This window comes from Gymnodraco acuticeps, unplaced genomic scaffold, assembly GCF_902827175.1.
Source record: "Gymnodraco acuticeps unplaced genomic scaffold, fGymAcu1.1, whole genome shotgun sequence".
Classification (NCBI taxonomy): Eukaryota; Metazoa; Chordata; class Actinopteri; order Perciformes; family Bathydraconidae; genus Gymnodraco; species Gymnodraco acuticeps.
In genome coordinates, this window is record NW_022989985.1 from 574,905 (window position 1) to 596,342 (window position 21,438).

A 21,438-nucleotide genomic window follows, 5' to 3' on the forward strand; every position below is an offset into this window, starting at 1 on the left:
AACGTTTGGATTTATCACTTTGATTTATACCTTTTCATGATTATAGGTGAAGAGCAGCGTCTGAACAGTAATAAATAAAATACTTCTTTAAAGTAATGCATTCATATTTTAATATTGGCATCAAAATGTACTTAAAGTCCAAAAAGTAAAAGTACTTAATGGCTCATTTCAGAATATTTTTAATTATATTATTAATGCAATGTTGTGTATCGAGCTTTAATGTTGCAGATAGTAAGCTGTTAGCTTGTAAATCTCACCAAGGCATCCAAAGTGTCTTAATCTTAAAAATAAATGATGAATTATCTGTTGATTATATTTTGTGTCATTTATCTGAAATGTAACAGCATACATTATGCATGTAATGAGGAGAAAAAACAACAATATTGTGCCTCTGAATTGTAGTATAAGTGTAAATTAGAAGGAAATGAAAATACACAAGTAAAGTACATTACTTAATGTACTTTGTTACTGCATGTGTGTGTGTGTGTGTGTGTGTGTGTGTGTGTGTGTGTGTGTGTGTGTGTGACTGCTGCCCCTGAATGAAAAACTCTCAAAAAACACCAATGCTGTCCTAGCTAGCCGTTGTCACACATATGGATGGGAGGATTTGAAGATGTTCATGCCTGCAGTGTTACAGCAGGGGGCAGCAGCTCATCATGTTAGAGGATATGTTTCTCGATCAGTGTGAGATATTCCATTTAGTTCCTGGACACATGTTTGCAATAGTGCAATGATTTCACTCTGTTTTGTTTGAACGATACACTCTGTGCTGCATTGCGGTCAAAACTATTTCTGATATATTTTAAACCATAAATGTGTGATGTTTTGTGATGTCTCTGAATATAAAGTGAGCACTTGATTGGTTTTGCGAGCGGTAAGATTTGTGACAACAAAATAAAAGAATGCATAGTTTAGTTTCTGAACTCAATTAATTATTAACACTTTTTCACCTTTAAAGAGATGTTAAAGCAGAAGACTTGCACAGTTGTTATCTGGATTGAATTAATGTATATGTCTCTCCCGTAAAAAATGTTTAGAGTTTTTTTCTTAGCTGCTGAAGGGGTCTTAGGAAATAGAGTGTCATTGGTTTACAGATGTCAAATCCAGGGTATAGGGTATATAAGGTAATGATGTGATCTATCAATTAAATTAGATTTTATACATACATTTTTTGTCAAGCAGCTGTTTTCCATTGCACACTTTAGTCAGAAATTGTCCTTAGGAGAAGTGCAAGTGAAAATGTGGCTTATTTCCTTTCTGCTCTTTACCTTGGTAATCGAGATAGAAAGGTTAAAGGTCATCCCTCTCTATATTTTGAGAGAATGCAAACTATGCAGACGGCAGCAGTGTCCAATGATGTTGGAACCACCCATTCAGACAGCCATGACTAATGTGACCAATTTATGTTCTTTTATTTATTTAATACATCTAAGAAATAATTCTGATTATTTTGGCAGTGTATAACTCCAACTTAATGTGGCACAGGTTAATGTGAAAGAAAGACTGAGGGGTCTGTGTGCACACTGAAACACAAACAAACACACACACACACACACACACACACACACACACACACACACACACACACACACACACACACACACACACACACACACACACACACACACACACACACACACACACACACACACACACACACCACACACACACACACACCATGTATACATCACTTCAGGGGACATTACATTGACTTACATGCATTTCCTGGAGACTTATCCTAACCTTAACCATAACCAACACATGCCTAACCCTAACCCTTAACCTAACCCTAATCCTAAACCTAACCCAGTCTTCACCCTAAAATTAATGATTCCCCTCATGGGGACCTCCAATTTGTCCCCATAAGGGAAGCCAGTCCCCACACGTGACTATGTAAACAGATTTAGGTCCCCACAAGTATAGTAATGCTAGACCACACCCACACACACACACCCCACACCCACACCCACACACACACACACACACACACACACACACACACACACACACACACACACACACACACACACACACACACACACACACACACACACACACACACACACACACACACACACACACACACCTTCATTCCAGCATCCTCCTGTGCTTGTGTCAGTCAGAGGGGGCTCTGCTCTGCCCCCCATTTGAGCCCGATGTGATCCAGATGACGGGGGTTCCAAAGGTAGGAGCAGCGGGGCCCGGGGTCTTCATGGGTCAGCTCTAATTCACCACAGAGCTCAGAGAGCAGAGTCTTAACACACACAAAACCCCTCACAGAAAAGTAAGGCTCCACTTAAAGTCTTGAATATCACACAAACTCCGGTTCAAAGGCAGGTATGTTGGGATGAAAAACATTAATCGGCTTAATGATGTTCTCCAGTGAATGGTTAGTTTAGTCAGTCTTTCAAAACACACTAATGCTCCAGTTTACAGGGACTTGGATGCCACAGAAGCATTGTGGCTCAGAGAAAAAAGAGAGTGGAGAAATAACAGTGCGGGCTGGCAAGAAATAATTCCACAATTATCTCATGGTTTCAGAATTTCTGGAGATTTTACCGACTGTGTATTTCCGTTTTTACTCGTTCCTAAAAAAAGAAATGAGGAATGTCTGTGCACAGCGTATGTATGTGTGTGTGTGTGTGTGTGTGTGTGTGTGTGTGTGTGTCTGTGTTTATGTGTGTGATCCAGAGGCAGCTCTCTGTAACCAGAGCCTCCATCACAGGGAGGATGTCTGCTGAAATAACAGCTCACTGCCTCCAACGGAATTTGTCTGTAAGCTGTAAAAGATGGCGAGGGGGGAAGAAGAAAAAAGTGAGCTCGAGAAGTATTTCTCTCTGTGGCGCTGTAATCAGCAGCGCTCGGCCCTGCGGAGTTTAAAATAGTAAATCTGCTCAAAGACAGTTCAAGGGCTGGACAGAGATGGCTCTCCCTGCAGGTGTGTGTGTGTTTGTTTGCGTCTCTGCTTGTACTGTAGTTCGAATGAAGATATGTGAAATATTCTCTATATTTAGGGTGTAAGTGTTATTAAGGCCTACTTCATTCTGTGGTGTTAAGTGTGTTTCCCAAGCTTAAGCCGTCCAAACTATCCATATGGCAAATGCTACACAAGCCAAAAAGTGCTTAAATTGGTCTTAATGTTAAATTCAACAAAAGATGAAAGACTTACAAACATGTAAGTCATTTCTTGCAGACTTACAAACATGTAAGTCATTTCTTGCAGACACCAGCAAGACTTAAGTTGTTAATTAATGTGTGAAGTGTGATGATGTAAAAATGCAGTTTGTTAGCAAATGCAGATACTTTGTTTGTTAGAGATGTCTTTTATGATCAATTTCCAGAATTAATATTTGCAATAAAGCAAAGCTCCAGTTTCATGTTTCTCCTTGCAAAGTAAGCATTTGCAATTTGCTAAGTAGCACAGAAAGGGCTCAGAGCTCATGTCCACTGCTCATATTATTTTGGGCCCCAAAACAAGTATTGGAGATCAGGAATGGAAATGGAGAGTAGCAGAATTTGGGTCAGGGGTTGCGGGTCTTTAAGTGTACAATAGGGGCTTTAACATGAGTGCAGGAGGAGTTCATGAAAATGGTTTGCAGACTTTTAAAACATTTGAAGAGGAAAATTCAGCTAATCTCTATGAACAGGGTAATCTCTCTTTTAACCACGCCACAGGTTCCTCGGATCAACAAAACATCCAAAGACTGACGTGACTACATGTCTCTAGAACCACAAAACCATAATGTGGTTTGAGTATTTTGGAAAATCTGAGAGCATAGATTCTTGTTCTGCTTTATTTTGATGCAAAATGACTTGTATACTTGGGTTTTCTGCAGTGATATTCCACAAACACTTTCCTCATCACTGAATATTGTCCACCTCTCCCTGCTTCTAAACTTTGAAACCATCTTCCATTAAACTATTCGACACATGATACGCTTCGATTAAACAATTTGACACATGATCTACGCAGTATCCTCGTCCCTTCTTCATCATTCTTCCACACACTATGTCCTGTTAATAGTGTGAAAATGGTGGTATTAAGTAAGACCTGGTGCTTCCTAAATGTCTTCCCTTCATTGCCTGCAGCCAACATACAGAGACTAGATAAGCGGACAGTGGGAGAGAGCCAATCTGTCCAGCTGGCTGCTGAATGATGGACAGTAATTAAAAGTTAGCTAATAACCTCTTCACACCTGACATTTCAACAGGGAGGTCCTGGACACCATTATCTACATATAGATTAAACAGCGTAATTGGCAGGGAGATAGGGTTAGGAGGATCGCGAAAGGAAACGGAGAAAAAAAAGGCCAGGCCATCGCCAAACCATTAAGCAGAATATCTGAGTGACACTCTGATTTTGCTCCTCTTGCTAATGCGACATGAATTGAGCTGAACTAAAATGCTAAATGAATGAAGCCTATCTCGGTCTGGTTATTACCGGGGCAAACATCGGCCATGGAAAATAGCTTTAATTTCATAATAATTGCTAGATGGACGTGACTCGTTAGAGACACAATGTGAGGGTGGAAATAGAGGGAGACAGAGAGGGGGAGAAAGGGGAAGGGGGACGGGAGAAACTCTTCTGAGCCTGAATGCTGTTCTTTGGGCTGCAACACTGGTGCTCCCACACACTGCAATTTTCAGAAGCTCATTGATAAGTGATACGGTGGACTGATGAGATGGAAATGGAAAATGAGTTGCATTGTGTAAATGTGAAACTATTTAATTTAACATTTATTAATGAGTTTTCAACACGGATTTACACTGTAATATTCTCCACAGGTCTATGTTTAACACTAATAGACTTTCACACATGCATCACATCATATCATTTAACATATAGGGGGGCTTTACTAATGAATGTGCTATTTTGGCTAAGAACTACCCTCTTTTGTAGGCATGTGAGAACTGCTATTATGCTGAATCTACATTAATACTTTTTTTAAAATACAGAATGTATTTTAATCTTTTCGTATGCTAATGTTTTTTTGGCATTTAAGATATTCACTTATTTGTTTTCCTGCTGAGAGTTAGATAAGACAATTGATAGCACTCTCATATCTGTCTATATGGTTCTACTGTTAGCTGCTGGTTAGCTTAGCTTAGCACAAAAAGCATGGGGAAACAGCTGGCCTGGCTCTGGCTAAAGGTATCAAAACCCAAGTTTACAAGTGCTATTTAAGATGATATATCTCGTATGTTTATAACATACGGACGACAGGAGTCTTGTTGCCACTGGAAAACTAAAATTGCCAGAAAACTAGCAGTGAGGGGAAGTCAATGCTCCTTGCCAAGATATTTTTCAGGCACGAAATGCCATAACAGGACATTTTACTCTTAAATATTTGTAAACAATGTGTCAAAGAGATAAAGTGTGTTAGTGAGATTACAGAAAAGTGTTCTTTGTCCTTAGACAGAGCAGAATAGTTGTTACCCGCTGCTTCCAATTGTACATTTAGCTAAACTAAACTAGCCATCTCCTGGCAGTAGCTACAATTTAAACGACCAGATTAAATATTCTCTTAATCCCAGGAAAGGTTTGATAAAGATTGCTCTTTTGATGTTTGAGATGTATTTTTAAATTCTAGCATTTTTGTTTCTACAGATTTATTTAGCGCTAGTTCAATCTAGGGCTTTGTTTTAAAACCTTTTCCAAATGAAAGGAGAACAATCCTATAGAGGGAGTAGATATTTCAAAATAGGATGAGTTTGACAGATGGAAAGCAGGAGACATGGCCATTACTCAAAATCAGAAGGAAGTGAGTCTGTCCACACTCATGTCCCAAAGTCACAATATGCTGTTGTAACTCTCCTCACCAGTGTTGTTAAGTCAGTGGAAAGTGATGTAAAACTGTATCTGAAAATAACTAGCCATAAAACAGCCTTATATGTTTCCTCCAAAATAAATCAAGCTGACAGAGAAACTGAACAATAATGACAAAGCATGCAGGTTGTTGCGGCTCCTAAAGCTATCAAAAAGTAATGGTTACTTTAAAACCTGCCAGGTCACTGCTCTTTGTTTATCTGACTCTTATTATTATCCTGTGATGAATATAAACGCTCTCTTCAGCTATAGGAGGGTAATTTAGTCGCATTTTGGACAGCTTTTGATTTTCGGCCTATTATTTTCACTGTCTGAAAAAGGGGCAATTAGTCTACTGCTTGACGCAATTTTACCGAAACGCTTTTACCCAACAGTTGATCTTTTCATTTTTTCCGCACAAGCCATTCATCGAGGGATAATAAAGCTCCCCTCCTCCCAAAAAAACAAAAAACAAAACCTCTACATAAAAATTGCCTTTGCCACTTGCCTGAAATAACAATTCTCTATATCCCACTAAATGTGTCTTTAAGAAGAGTGGTCATGTCTGTTATTTATCTTGAGAAATGTGATTGGCTGGTCATTGCCATATAGAAAAAAAGAAATCCTTTGTTTTAAATTTAGAGAAAATAGTAGAAAATAATGACAGAACATGTTGCGCTGCTTCTAAATGGAAAAAACAAAATCAGTGTTCGCAATGTAAGAATGTGAACAAATGTATTATATAAACCTTCTTTAAACAAAGGATTCCCATGCTTTGCTCTTTACTCTCTCTTTTGTATACATCTTTCTGCTGCATTTATTAAACTGAAGACTAATTCCAGCATATGAAACCCACTTTACAACAACCACATCTCTAATTATAAGTGTTAACACATTGCTGTGAATAATCCCTCACTAGAGCCTCAGCCAAAGACTTTACTTATACTCTACCCTTCCAACTGCAGCTACACACAGCATGTTACATTGTTTATTGTGATAGATATTCATCCATTTTATTTGATTATTGTAACTATTTAAATTCATTTGAAATGTGGAAATTCTATAGCCATGTGATACAATGCTGTTTTTTTACATTTAAACTCTTTACATTACATTACATTACATTTAGCTGACGCTTTTATCCAAAGCGACTTACAATAAGTGCGTTCTTTAAAAGTGAAAGTTTTACAATCTGAGAAGGATAAGTGCAGAGAGACATCATTTCATTCCATGTATATTAAGATAAATACAACGAATATTCTCAAAAATATACAATTACATGTAAAGATAGTGTCGTTCCTTTTATTTAATATGTAAATTAGAATTTTCTAAATTCACATTAAATATTTTTTAAATCTTTAAACGTGAGTTTTCTATGAAGTATTACATTGATATTTGCTGGGCAACTTTTCAGTGAATAGTTTTTAGATAAGTAGATAGGCATATAGACAGATTTTCCAGAATGTACAGGTTCAAACTTGGCATTTAAAACTTTTTTCTGAGATTTTTGGATCAAACTTTACCTGATCAGGAAGGAGGATTATTGTACTGGGGTTAAACCACTAGATGTCCCTCTTGCTTTAGTCTGGAGGCTGCTGTGTTGTCATTGGAGTGTGTATCCGAGCCATCTGTCCATGACTTGTCTATCCAGTCTCCGGGTTCATCCATCATGTCCAGAGGTGCTAGTCTCTCTAAAACCAAACAAGAAAACATTTCTTTATTCCTCTGCTTCACCTTCTTAGCTTTTTCCTCCTTTCCTCTCACATTCTCCACATTCTCTCTCCGTCTGTCTCTTTCTGTCCCCCTGCCCTCGATAAAAGGATCACTTTACTGTTTATACAAGGGGATTGGTGTTGTTAACAGGTGTAGGGTAATGGGATCCCTACTGGCAGCCAGGCACGGAGAGGGTCGCACACCCTCCTCTTCCCACTCACTCTCACCAGCGATACTCTTCTGATGGATTGCACCCACCATTCATCTAAATTATGTCACTGGCAATGAGCTATCAGTTCAATCTGGCCTAAACGAAGCACAGGGTTTGTTTCTGTTGACACTTCCTCAGCATTCACTTCTCCTCCTGATTACTGTCAGGGCCGGTAGGAGTGACGCAGCTCGGCCAAGCTTGCGGCTGGGCCTTCTCTACCTCACAGTATGTGTGTGTGTGTGGCCCTGTTTTCACTGCCACTTTACAGCCGTTAAGAATCTGTTAACAGGAAGAGGATGGGAATTTTGAATATGCATTTAGCAAGTACAGATTGGTGCTACATTAAAATTGACATGCTGTACATGTAATACTCATTAGGTTAAACTTAACTCAAAGTGTAGTTTGCCTCACATTTATCGTAAAAAGAGGTTTTACGATAAAGGTCAGCGTGCAAGTCCAGTTCACAACTCGGCTTATAAAGTTAATCATGGCAGAGAGATCAATCCTGTTTGACATTGATATACCCAGGCTGTTATGACTGTGTTCACAGAAAGGTGTTTCTTAACTCCTTCCATCTTAATCCAGTCCAGCCATTTTGGTTTCTCTTCTCTCCCAGCCTTCCCTGAGCGTCCCCCCTCCTCCTCCATGTGTTTAATTCCTTTTTCTCCTGGCGTCCCTTAGAAATACTCCCAGCTGCATAACAGATGTTGAATATCTTTCTTTCTTTCTTCTTGTATCCTCCTTTCCCTTTATCTATATAACTCCCTGATGGCCATAACGATGACTGAATTCATAATTCTGACCACACAGCAGCCACACGAGACACTAAGAAAACCGTGATTGCCATAGACGCTGACACATCATTTACATTTATTGCAGTTCTTCACCGGCCTTTCTTTTCCCTTTTTTGTACCTGAATCTGTCTCTAAAATGTGCAGTTGGCCTTAAGGAATTCCACCCTCCTCCAGTCAATGTTTTTGGCGAGGAGAGTGATGAGGGACGGCAGACAAACTGAGAGGGCCCAGAGTGCAAACAGTGAAAAGTTGCTCTCTGGTCTTTCCACTCATTGAGTAAAATTATAGTAGTATGGTTTGATCCATTGAGCAAATTCCTGAAGCTGATTATTCAACCATTATACTCATTCATCATGTGAAGCTTGATAGTGTGAGGTTAAGTCTTCCCCTTTTCCCAAAGGCTAAAAACACCTCATGGTTCAGACTGCTTAACTAGATGGGGGTGGAGAATAGCAAACAAGCAGAAATTGAGAAGAGAAAATGAGGAAAAGGCATCGACATTATGCTGGTTTTGTGATTTGCTGGTTAATTGAGCCTATCTAACACGTTGTTAGCTTGTTATTTTAGACAAACAACCCAATAAATGTTTCCCAGATTACATTATTACAGTTGTAAAACGTACCCAGGGAATAAGTATATAAAAGACTCGTGATCATGCCTCCCCCATACTCTGTGTTTTATTGAGTTCTTCACCCACAGGAGCCAAATATAGAACTAAAGCTGCTCTGATAGAAATAATGTGCAATACTTAGTTTTGAATCTACACTCCCAAATGCTTTAAAATGCACATTTTTACCAATGCCTGACAGCAAGTTCACAAGACTTGCAAAAGAAAGCCCTTTCACAACATTTGCGTCATTCCTTTGATGTCTAGACATTATATGTTTCTTTTTTTCCAGAATCTAAAAAACCCTACATCTGACGGGCTAGTATGTCATCTCCTTAGAGGAAGGTACTTGACTGAAGTCACTGTGGAGACAGTACAAAGCTTCCACATTGGTCCATATTCATGAAGGTGTAGCTATTACTGACATATTTTCTTATGGGAACAAATCACCAGTAGGGTGTGAAGAAGCTGCAGCGTAGACTACAGTCTCTGGAGCCTTGTCACTTTCAGCTGATCTGAGTCCAGTCTTTGTGTTGTGCCTGGCGTTTGGGGAAGTTCCTATGGGCGGGAACGTTTTCCGGCCCCCTCCCTTATGAGAGTCAGTGGGTGGATAGTAACAAGGAGGGCTGAGTGAATAAGGGATCAGGGTGACAGAAGGTAAAATGTAAGGTGAAGATCAACGGGGTTCAACAGCAAAAGTCAAAGACAACTTAAAGAGACAGACTGAGAGAGCATCTGCAGTGTGATCAGCAATTTTGGACGGGCCTCCAGTTTTCAATCTGATGATCTCTTTTCAAAGGGAGGAAAAGTCAAATCATGGCCTGTAACCTCTTTTTATACGTGCAGTACTAACTTTTCTGATGCAGCTCTAAAAACGTCAAAACGGCAGAACAGCACGACAAAAGTATAACACAAGAAAGTCTCAAGAGTGGAAGAAATAAAAGAAAAAGCACTATGGTGTTTCCTTGTCATATCAGCAATTAGTGGGTGTCATTATGATTGTCTACATTTCCCTTTGCATGATGAATTTGTGAGTAATGCAAATGTGTTTACAATTGTAAGTGTTTGCTGACCACAACAACTATATGACCTTAACAACGGTGCTATTGATCACTAACACTGATTGTTTTTCTTTTGTTTGTTAGGCCCATTTCTCTCTTGGCCAATATTCCTCCTCCTGCAGAATGACATTGAACATGCAGCGAGTTGAGCACACATGGGAGTGAGGGTTAGCAACAAGTCAATAAGCGAAACACAGCAGAGCAGTGAAGGCTGTAGAGGTGTTGTATGCATGCAGACTGCTAAATGTGTGACTACCTGTGTGCATTAGTGCGCTTGCATGGCGAAGGCTTAGTCTGTTACGAGGCCTAGGTATTCCTCCTCTGCCTCATTAGCGCTGATTTACGCCACAGCTAGGTGAAAGCAGGCAGGATGGACCTCCCACCTCCCCCACACACTCACAATGCCCTGCACCCCCCCCCCCTCTTCTTCGCCTCTCCTTTCCTATCTCTCTCCTTCTCATTCTCCTGCCGCTCACAGACAATGGGGCCCTGGAGAATACCGGCTTGTGCTGAATTATTCAAATCAGCAGTGGCAGCAAGCCGGAGAGCAAAGGAGAGAGGCAAGGAGGTAGAAGAGGGAGAGAGGTAGAAAGTGAGAGGATGCAGGATGATGGGAGGAGGATGTGGAGGGGGAGTAAGAAACAGAGAGGAAGAGATAGATAGAGAGAAAGGCGTTGGAGAAGTGGTGGATCTCGTTGTCTCTGCATGCAAATAGCCTTTTGCTCCTTTCCTCCTCCCTCTCTATGAGTCACCCCCTGCCCTTCACTGCTTCATTAATACACATCTGTACCCTAGCCCTCCCCTCCACCTCCTTTCTCCGTGTCTCCTAGTGAGGAGGAAGAGAGAAACAGAGGAGTAGGGGTGGTGGTAGGGAGGGTGGGAGGCGGGTAGGCGCTCGACAGCAGCAGCACGCTGTTGGCAGGAGGAGAATGTGCCGGTAATTAGCCAGCACCGGTACAGACGAACAAACCCAGGAAGGAGAAAGGAGAAAAGAGGAAGGGAAAAAAGAGCAAAGCTCTGAAAACAAGCCTCCTGCCAGGCTAAACTCCCCAGAGGCGAGACCTGGACATGTCGGTGTGCAGTCTGGGAACAAAGGAAGAAGAGGAGAGCTGGGGAAGAGATAGGAGGCTGAAGAGTGGGCCAATGACAGCACCTGCAGAGATGGAGAATCTGATTGTGTGTGTGTGTGTGTGTGTGTGTGTGTGTGCGCGTGTGTCTGTGTAGGTATGTCAGCGTTATTTTTCCGTGATTGTGTATTCCTCTCAGTGTTGGATGCCTTCAGATGCACATATACTAAATTCATCATCTGAATGTCTCAGACTGTATGGTAACAGCTATGTTTATTTGGCTCATATTTAAAATAATCTTATTTAAATTAGAGAAAGATTCTCCTGTCAAGAAAGAATCAGTTTTCTAAATTCACTTCCTTGCGCAGCGTCAGATATTTAAACAGGAAGTCATGAGAGGCCAATGTGTACTGTTCATATTAATAGTCAAGCCTTGCAGCATGAGTAGATTTATAATTCATAATGATACTAATAATTATAATATCCTCCCCAGCAACATAGTTGTTGTACATGTTGCTAGGCAACATAGTTGTTGTACATGTTGCTAGGCAACATAATAGTATATGAATAATCTTCGGTGAAGGTGTTAATATTCCCTGCTTTTACTTCAGAGCAGCTTCTAACAGGACTCAGCGAATCATCCTACACATTATTTATCATAACATGTAACAGGCCATGTTAACCTTAATAATGCTAACATAACACCTCCTGAGGGCACAAAGGGGTTACACTCACAACGATGTGATATGAAAAAGGCACTTCCTCGCTGATATTCTTGAAGGTTAATGAACTGACGTCTAATCAAGAGACTCTGACCTGTCCTTTCCTCACTAATTAATTAAGAGCTTCCAAATTTTACCGCCAGATTTTTATACAGAGCGTCAAATATGAGCGTCATTTTGGGTGTGTGTGTGTGTGTGTCAGAGGGAGGGAGAGCTTGACCCTTGAGTCTTTTGCAAGCCTCATTAGTGAGAGGACTTGGTTCATTAAATGATGTGAGTGAGCGGTGTGGGCTAAGCACGGATCACACACTGAGAGCCTCTCCGTGTGTTTTATTTCTGGTTCATTTCTTTTTTTTGGCAGACATTAAAAAGAGATCTGTCTCAGTCACACCTGAAAACTAGTCATGCTGTCTCTGCAGGTCAGTGTCGAGAAGGGTGTTATGGGTTCTCACTCACCTCACAAATTATAACAATGCGTTTTGCAGCCAAGCACGAGAAACACGCAGGATCAGACCTCCTGTTGGAAGGGGTTCTAAACAGAAAATACACTTTTGTTAATACAAGCACAAGAGATAAAGTCATAATGACATTTGATTGATACTATAATGATACTGCAGCTATATGGAGGATATCACGTGTTTCCAATGGCAGCGTTGGATTGAGGGCTTTGAAGGCTGCCGTTGCTAGGAGATGCACTGTCAACTACGATGTGGCGGCACTGCATGGAGGACATCAGAGCCTTGTATAGCCTTGAAGCTCCATGATGTGTTTTGCTGGCACTGCGCTGGCTATTTACCATTAGCAATTTACTTAGTACGTCTCTTTACAACATTTAACATTTGTGTGGGTGTCCAATCAGTGTTGGAGGTGAATGTAGTTAAAGCCTCGGCCTCTCTTCACTGCATTTCTTAAGCCGTGTACTAAAATAAATACAGCTGAATATCTGAGCCCGTCAAAACACTGTAAAATGCATACTTGTCCATTACATCCGCAGCATGGGAAAGTAATTAGTTTGCAATCGTTGTCTGGTTCTCAGTCTCTGCTTTCTCCAAAAATAAATGACATAGACATCTGTCTTGGCCTCGGTGGGGAAGGAACAAGTGGAACATAAACACACCTGTCCCCCTCACCCACTGTACAAGAAAGTTCTGTTTTTAAGCAGCAACTGGAGCATGCACCTTTGTTACCCTTGGAAATACAAGCCAGCCTGTAGTTTTTCCTTGCCACCAACCAAGTCAACCAAGTCACTCTACTGTGACATGTTTATATGCTTTAATGTTCAAAAAGGTCTTTCTTTTTCTCATTCATTACACTTGGTAAAACTAACACTAATTTGGCTTCTAAGCAAAGATAAAGATAAGGTTAACGTCTTTGAATGTCTTTCATGCACATTTGCAAAAGGTGTGAGGCAAACATTGAGAAAGTTGAAGCCTGACGTGGAAGACCAATATGTCAAAATGGCAGTTTAAAGGCATTGAGCACATTCTGCTATGCTCTTTCTTGGCTGTCATTGATGTGTGGTGGCCTCTCTTGGCTCTGGATCGATTCAGCCCCATGCGCCCGAGAGCGTGAGGCCCGTCCAGCCGTGGGGAGCCCCAGGAGAGACTGACGGTGGTTTGACATGCTCCATGCTTCCCTCCAGAACGGCAGCAGTAGCAGTCAGCCGGCCAGCAAGCCTGCCCAACGTCCCCACTCTCCGTTTGGAGTGTCAGCCCAGTGTGTCTGCTGGGAGCTGGGCCTGGCAGTGCTGGTTACAGGGCTCAGATGGACCGCTGATGGGGCTTTGTGCCCAGCAGCCCCATGAGGCCAGGTAGAGAGGGGGGAGGGAGACAGGTGTGTTTATGTTCCACTTGTTGCCCCCCCTTCTTTCCCTCAGAGGCCAGGACAGATGCCCCTGTCATTGATTTTGGAGAAAGCAGGAGAGAACCAGACAAAGAACAAAAAGGGACATGGGATGGAGGCAGAGAAGGGAAAATGTAATGTGATAGTAGAAAAATGTATCTAATAAAAGTTTGCTCAATAAAGGATCCCTGAATTCAGCATTTGACCTCTGCATACATGGACTGATTTCCTCGTGCTAAATTTCCCAGCCTGAGGCAAGGAACACATTTGCAGGAAATCCATTTTTCTTGAAGCTCCCTGGGCAGTTTTTAGTAGTCCCTTCATAGTCATCAGAGCCTTTTTGGAAAATAATATTACACCGTGGTCTTGGAACGAGCATTAAACAGCGTCTAGGTTGACGACTGAAGCGGAGTCAGGTCGTTTGGCTCAGCAGGATCCAGGGCTTGGAGTAATCAGGGTTTGGGGATTCTAATTGGGACAATTAACTCCTAATTACAATGTAAACACATTATGCTGCCAAAACCCTGGACCCCTAGAGTGAGGCCTCCGTACCGTAACCTACTATTCTGCTCTGCTGTCTAAAGAACAGAATGACCACCATTAGGTACAATCCTTACAAATATAAAACTGCTATAAATAACAGCTGAAAACAACCTATAAAGAACTATTTAACCTAGAACCAGGGCACCATGCTCGGGACAATGATTCATCAGGTAGTGTTTTATATATTAGCTGATGGACAGATTATAATAGTTAATACATATCCTTTAACAACAACTTTTTTCGTACTTTTATGCTCCTGATAGTTATAGATATGAACGGATGTGGAGAATTATAAAAACACTAAAAGAAAGGACAAACCCAAAAGCATAATAGGGCCTCTTTAAGTCAGTGTGATTGTGGGCAGTAATGTGTGAACAAAACACTACAGCTGATGGAATAGTTACTGATGTAGAAAGATAATTCTCAACACACTGTTTGACCCATACCAACTTGTAAAACCATGTAAAAGAAATCCACCCAATAGATGACACTACCCACGGCTGCTGCTGGTGAGCATGGAGGGGGAGTAAACAGACAGAAGCACCAGACAGGAGTGTGCCAGGTTGTTCTCCCATCAGCTCTAGGGGCTCAGAGATGAGAAACATACAAGGAAAGGAGCTTCTTAAAGAGAGAGCAGGGAGGCGACAGGGTGTCAGGGTGCTGTCAGAACCCAGGATCAGAATGCTCTGCAGCAGAGAAAGGAGAAAGGTGTTACAGAGGTCAAACACCCACCATGAGCTGTTATACCTCTGAGAACAAATATATATGCTTGGATTTTTCAGCCTGTGCCTTTTCCAACTTTTATATGCTCATGATTTTACTCCCACCATTATTATTCTCATAATTCATCACTACCTTGTCTTTTTTGGCAGTGAGTCCCTGTCAATGTAATTGGCAGTGGGCCTCAATATGATGAAGGTGTGAACTCTACCTTAGTCCCTGTTGTCCAGATTCTTTCCTACAAACTAATTTCATGGAACATGTTTAATGTAATGTAATGCTACATTTTCTTATTGATAACATGTCATTTCAATATATTCCTCCCCTGACTGCGGTTTCATTTGAAACATTTTACTGTAAAAATCTGATCTTAACCAGGAAATGCTAAGGCACACTGGAAGATATTTGTTGCACGGTTTATTGTGTGTAGGGACCTATCATGCCAGTTTTTAATACAGCAGGGATCCTGGCTGCCCTTCCCCACCAAGCCCACCTCCAGTACCACATAAGCACCGTAATTGTAACGCCACTTCCCATTACACATGTCATTCCTCATGCCACGCTCCCTTGCCCATGTGCAAGGCCAGCTGCTCAGAAGGGCAGGGCAAGGTGTCACTTTTTCATGTTTTGATGGTACTTTGGTGGTACGGTGTCTAAACAATATTACGTTTTGTGCAAAGTTTTTACTGGGTCAAACAACTATCCTTTTAACAAAGAGTCTTCTCAACAGTCAATACATTATTCATGTTATCAGATTTCTTTCTTATTATGAAAAGGTATTTTATTAACTTTTATTTCAATGTTGTGTTATTTTAGTTGTGTAAGGGTAGGTGTCTTTTTGGAAAGATGTTTGAGTTCTCATTATAAATACAACTTGACAAATATCATATTTTCCCCAGGTTTCTCCAGGAAATATATAATCACAATCTTCAATCCAGTGGTGTGTGTGTGTTTCACTGGTGATCACAAAAGAGTACGGAGGTTGTTCTCAGCCCCTGGGAAAAAAAGCAGTGTTATGTACATGAGGAATACATTTGAACAGCTTGATATTAGACAGCTTTTGTTCCGTCTCATTACCTTTGCAAATGTAATATAGGACTCCGAAAGACGTCCATTCTTTTGAGCGCATTTGCTCCCCGTGATAGTATTTCCCTCTGTACGCTCCTTCCTCTCAGAGCATAGCTGGACCTGACAACTCATCCACCCCCACCTGCCACCACTTGGACAGAGCAGAAACTATATTCGGCAAATGAGGCAGGGAACGTAGGCCATGGTTGACTGCTCCTTAGGTGGAGGCGAAGGCAGTGTCCAGGGAAGCGGGAAGCAGGAACCCGAAGCCTTTGTAAACGAGACTGTTTCACAGCCATGATGATCTCACTTCCTGCTGGAGCCCGTGCAGAGCGACCTGTGATGTTGTTGCTGAAGCTGAGGGGCCGGCATGAAGCCCCAGAAGGAACAGCAGGTCTGTGCTGTGATGCAGAGGTGATGAAACTAGAAATATACACAGACAGAGAAATGGATACATGACACATTCATCACTGTGGGACAGAAAGGGGGAGGGAGGAGAATATAATAATATCTAAAATATTTCCAAAAGTCATCTTAGTATTATTAATGACAAAACAGAGAACATTCTTACATAGTGCATGTGTGTGTTGTGCATGTGTGTATATGCGGGGGTTTAAATCACATGAATGTTGTTGGATGACTATTTTAAAATGGCAACTAAAATCAACTACTGCAGTTACAATTATTACAATGGCCGTTTAATCCCCGATTCGTTCATTAGCTCTAAATTAAGAACATTAACAGTCAATCATAAGGAGGATGTATTGGCCTTCTGTGCCGAGAGTGCAAGATGTGATGGAGCAAGCTGGTCATTCGTCATGTAGATGTTCATTTATGACATACAAATGATTCCTAATTGACATGCAGTCGCTGGAGGTGGTTGTCAAAATGCAAAAAATCCAACTCAAGTTTTTCAAACCGCCATTTATAATAACAATGGATCAAGTGACTTCCTTTTTTGCAACTTTCATCTAATCGTGTTGTTTTTTTTCGTTCACACATTTATTTTTGTTTTATTTTACTCTCACATCTCTCATCAACAACTTTATTTGTTATAATTGAAAAACCTTTAAGAAACTACTTTACAGTACCTGCTAGGCACCTAACAGAAGACAGATAATGCTGATGAGTGCATAAGGGTTTAGCAGATAAAGCAATATTTTTCTCTAAAGTTGGTCCACTACAAAACAGAGCTAAAAGGCGAGTAAATATTGGATGTACATTACATGTCATTTGATCGACGCTTTTATCCAAAGCGACTTACATACATTCAGCACAGTGGACAATCCCCACAGGAGCAATTTGGGGTGAAGTGTCTTGCCCAGGGACACAACGACATGCTGACTGCTGTGGGACTCGAACTTGCTATCCCCTGATTCGAAGTCCAGCACACTTCCCACTGAGCCAAGGCCGCCCAGTACATTTGTTGGGGGCCAGAAATGCCAAACTCCAAATCAATTCTAATGTACCATACCAAAACATCTTCCAGTACACAACAAATATCAGCTGTACAATAGTGTTTTGTTTGGATACAAAAAGGATAGCGAAGATGAGTCAGCATTAAGCAAAAATAAGGCAATTTGATGTTGAAATGCAGTTTCAAGACAGCAATAAATGCTTGTCATCACAGATGTCACCAGAAAATGGGCACTGTGTGTTCAATTTTGACTATAATGTTCATGAAGTACCAGTTGTTTTTGATTTTCAAATGATGCTGTGTAGCATGAACTGTCTCAGATAAGGAGTCGGAAAAGGGGGAAGTTTTAAAGTATTCATGCATTAATAAAGGTGATTATTTTTGCAGATAAGCAGTCATGTTGGTTTGGTTTGGCAGCTTGTATCGTCCTGTAGATTAACAGGCATTTTGTGTACAGCATGTTGATTTAATTCCTTCTCAGAAAAGTTTCTGTTAATTCAATATACAATTATGCTTGAACAGGACCGGCTGCCAATTCCCCCGCAGCATAAACTTTTATTCATCTGAATAATCATCTATGAATTGTGCTTCATAAAACCAATTGTCGTTGTAAAAGACATAAAGACATTTTGCAAGCAGCAGGGAGAATATGGAGTGAGAGATAGTTGAAAAGGAGGAGATGCCTTGCCTTGTGTGCAGAGCCTTTCCTGTGATGCTTCCTCTTTTATCGTCTGACCTTTCTCTTAATTGGCTGCCATGTCTTTACACTGAGATTCTGTTGGTCTCCCAGCCAAGTAATTTCTCCCCCTCTTCCAGCTAAAGCGTCTCCCTCTGACCCATAAATTGGAAGTGCTTTAACCTTTCCTGAGTGCTCACTTTATAGTGCACCCTTTATTCTTTTATTATGCAGATTGGATGGATTTTAACATTTCAAAGTGACTGGTATCACTCTCACCTTTTTTTATTGAATTCTTTTTATTCTCAAATGTGTGTTTTAAGACTGAATCTTTGAAGAGAGCGCATAAAGACAGAATGATGTTAATTTGCTTAGTACAGTTAATCTCTTTATAAATAACATTACAGTAAAAAGAAATGTGTTCTGCTTTGTAGTGCCTGTATTATTGCAGATATTGCTAAGAGATAATAACACATCATCTCATTATAGTCAGTAATCTCTAATTCCCCTAAATCAGCAGGCAACGGAAGCCTTAAACAATTGTAAAAGGAATGATGGCCTAATTTGCTTATTTCATCCAGTTATCTATAAAAGGCATCACATGTGCATTAATCAACCGCCTATTAGGCTAAACAAGGTTCATAATATATCTGTGAAAGTGTATGTGTGTGCTCGGGGTGTAATATACTTGATGTATTGATATGTTTATTTCAATTTATTTCAAGACCTCATCCTGCGACTCTGACCCCGAAATCAATACCTTCATTTATGGTCCACCACCTTCAATCAATTCTGCCCCCGTCTCCTCTCCACGATGGACTGCCTCCGACCGGACACATGTGAGCAGAGTTTCAGAAGCTCGGACTTTTTCTTTTCATGCTGGCTGCTTTCTGTGTCGCTGTGCAGTGGAAGGTGACTGGTCACTCAGATCCTACATTGGCTGCTGGTCATCATCCTTTAGCGTTCTTCCTCTCCTGGTCTCTTTTTCGTGCCGTCCTCCTCCAGCTTTCACCTCTCTGCTCCGCTCGTGACTGGCAGCTACCTGATTCATGATAAACAAAGCACACAGCCACCGGCAGACCGAGAGAAGCACATGCTGAACAAATGCAAATGGCCCTTAGTTCTGTCATGAGCTTCTTCTTCCCCCCCGCTGTGCTCTCTGTCTCACCGTTATCTGCAGGAATGTATAATCTCATTCCCGTGAAATATAGATGCTTTGTACTTCTAGATAACATCGCTTTGACCACACTGCGAAATTGTATTCCTTCCAACATAAGCTGTTAGCTACATCACCTGGGCCTTGCGATGGAGATTTAGCCATTTAGCCCGGTCACCTCCTTTTAGAAAAACATAAGGTTGAGGAAAGCCAGGGGGTTTTATTCGTCTTAAAAAGAGCTGGCAGTATTGCTCAAACAGCCCTTTGCCTCCTCTGGATTTATTAGCCAATTTCCACTACCATTGTCTTTCACTTCAATCTCAGAAGTGAGGGCGCACCGGGCAGAATATAGGGCTGCAATCATCCGAGTGTGTGGTGACAAAACCTCCTGCGCTCGCACCAGGAACTCAATAGATATTCATGAACATTCTCGTATTTAGAGAAGGAAATAACTTAATACCGACAGTGTCGATGGAATAATAGCCATTTCCTGCCTGACTTGCAGCCCCTCAGAAAATGAGATTGCGCTGGCCGTCATTTTTCTTGTCTGCTGGGTGTTTCCGCGCAAAGGTCTATGGCTGCAGCTATGCTCCCTGCATCAGCAATGAGGTGCAGATAGAAATAAATAGCGAGGACAAACGAAAAAGACAGAGCAGGTGAGATGGCCCGACAAAAAGACACAGAGAATTTGTTGCCGGATTTATCCCCAAAAATTGAGGTTAAAAATAAAAAAACACATACAATATAATCACAATGTGAAATAATTGTCTAAAACATGACCTCTGAGGCTTTAGTGTAAAAAGGACAACACTTAGATGCTTCTTCCTGGCTGAGCAAAGGCAAATATTTCATTCATGGCATGATTAAGATTGATTACTTCTGCAATGGGAACAAGAGTGTCCACTAAGGAAGAGAGACTAGAACAAAACAGAGTGAGGAAAAAGAAGATAGAAGAGGGAATTGAGTGAAAGGATGCCTGACCTGAGAGACAAAGGAATCTCTCAAACTATTCCTTACCATTACTCGGCCTGTCACGTTATCCCCGCCACCGGTCTTATAAATTAACCATCTCACAGAGGAGCTCAATCCTGCAACCCTCTCTCTCCTCCACAATTAGGTTTCTCCTCTTTGTAAGCCTTCCTTATCTCTTTGCTTTTACTCAGGCCTTCATCAGCACGAATATATATCAGGATTTTCCTTTTCGTCCTATTCTTATTCAGGCCTTCATCCTCCCGAGTGCACAGCATTCATCATGAGTCTGTTCAAGATTCTAGTGAGGATTGTTGTTACAAGTGCCATCACGGAAAACCTCTAAAAACATATGGGGCTGTAAGAAATGGAAACACTCACCAAGACGATGCATTTTAAGATACCAACTTAACCTTGACCTGTCATGTCAACAAGTGGCAGTCTTTGCTGAATATCTGCAAAATAATTAAGAACTTTTCCAAAAAGCATATAAAGATTGCACAAATGGCCAGATTCCCATTGTGTCTAAGCAGTGATTTAGAGCAGTGATTTAGAGCAGTGATTTAGAGCAGTGATTTAGAGCAGTGATTTGCCACGAGAGACATCAGGTGTGCCGTGGGAAATTGTCCGATTTCACTTAATCGGAAAATAAATATGTACTTGCTGCAAATAATGTGCCACTTTTGAGCATCTGCAATGTAGGGGCTGGCTAAATAATTAAATAATCTTCCATGCCAATGAGTGGCAATAGGTAGCGCAATAATGACCTTGTTAATTTAAGACAATAGAGTTAAGAGAGGTTGTGGCGATAAGACGCTCAGCAATGGATAAATATTTAAAAAGGAAAAATGCAGACTTTGGACTGGGTCCTGGACAGAATTCCAACCCAGATGAAGAGCCTATGAGTAGTGGGAAAAAGAAATACAAACGGTCAGCTCAAGGCAATACAGCAAAGGATATCTTTTGTTTGGATTTACTTTCACCGCCATGGTCCCAAGCACGTTTAAACGTCAACTCCAAACGAAACACCCTTTACTTCAAAATCTGGAACACAGACTATTTTGTT

The 21,438-nt window shown here is 41.1% G+C and overlaps 1 long non-coding RNA gene across 1 annotated transcript; it reads right to left on the reverse strand.

Annotated features, from left to right (window-relative positions):
* Positions 1–15,616: 15,616 nt before the first annotated feature.
* LOC117543858 lies at positions 15,617–21,430 on the reverse strand. Its single transcript, XR_004568607.1, has 3 exons — positions 19,008–21,430; positions 16,164–16,577; positions 15,617–16,081 (listed from the first exon to the last, which is right to left on the reverse strand). It is a non-coding gene; the product is annotated as an uncharacterized LOC117543858 (long non-coding RNA).
* Positions 21,431–21,438: the final 8 nt, after the last annotated feature.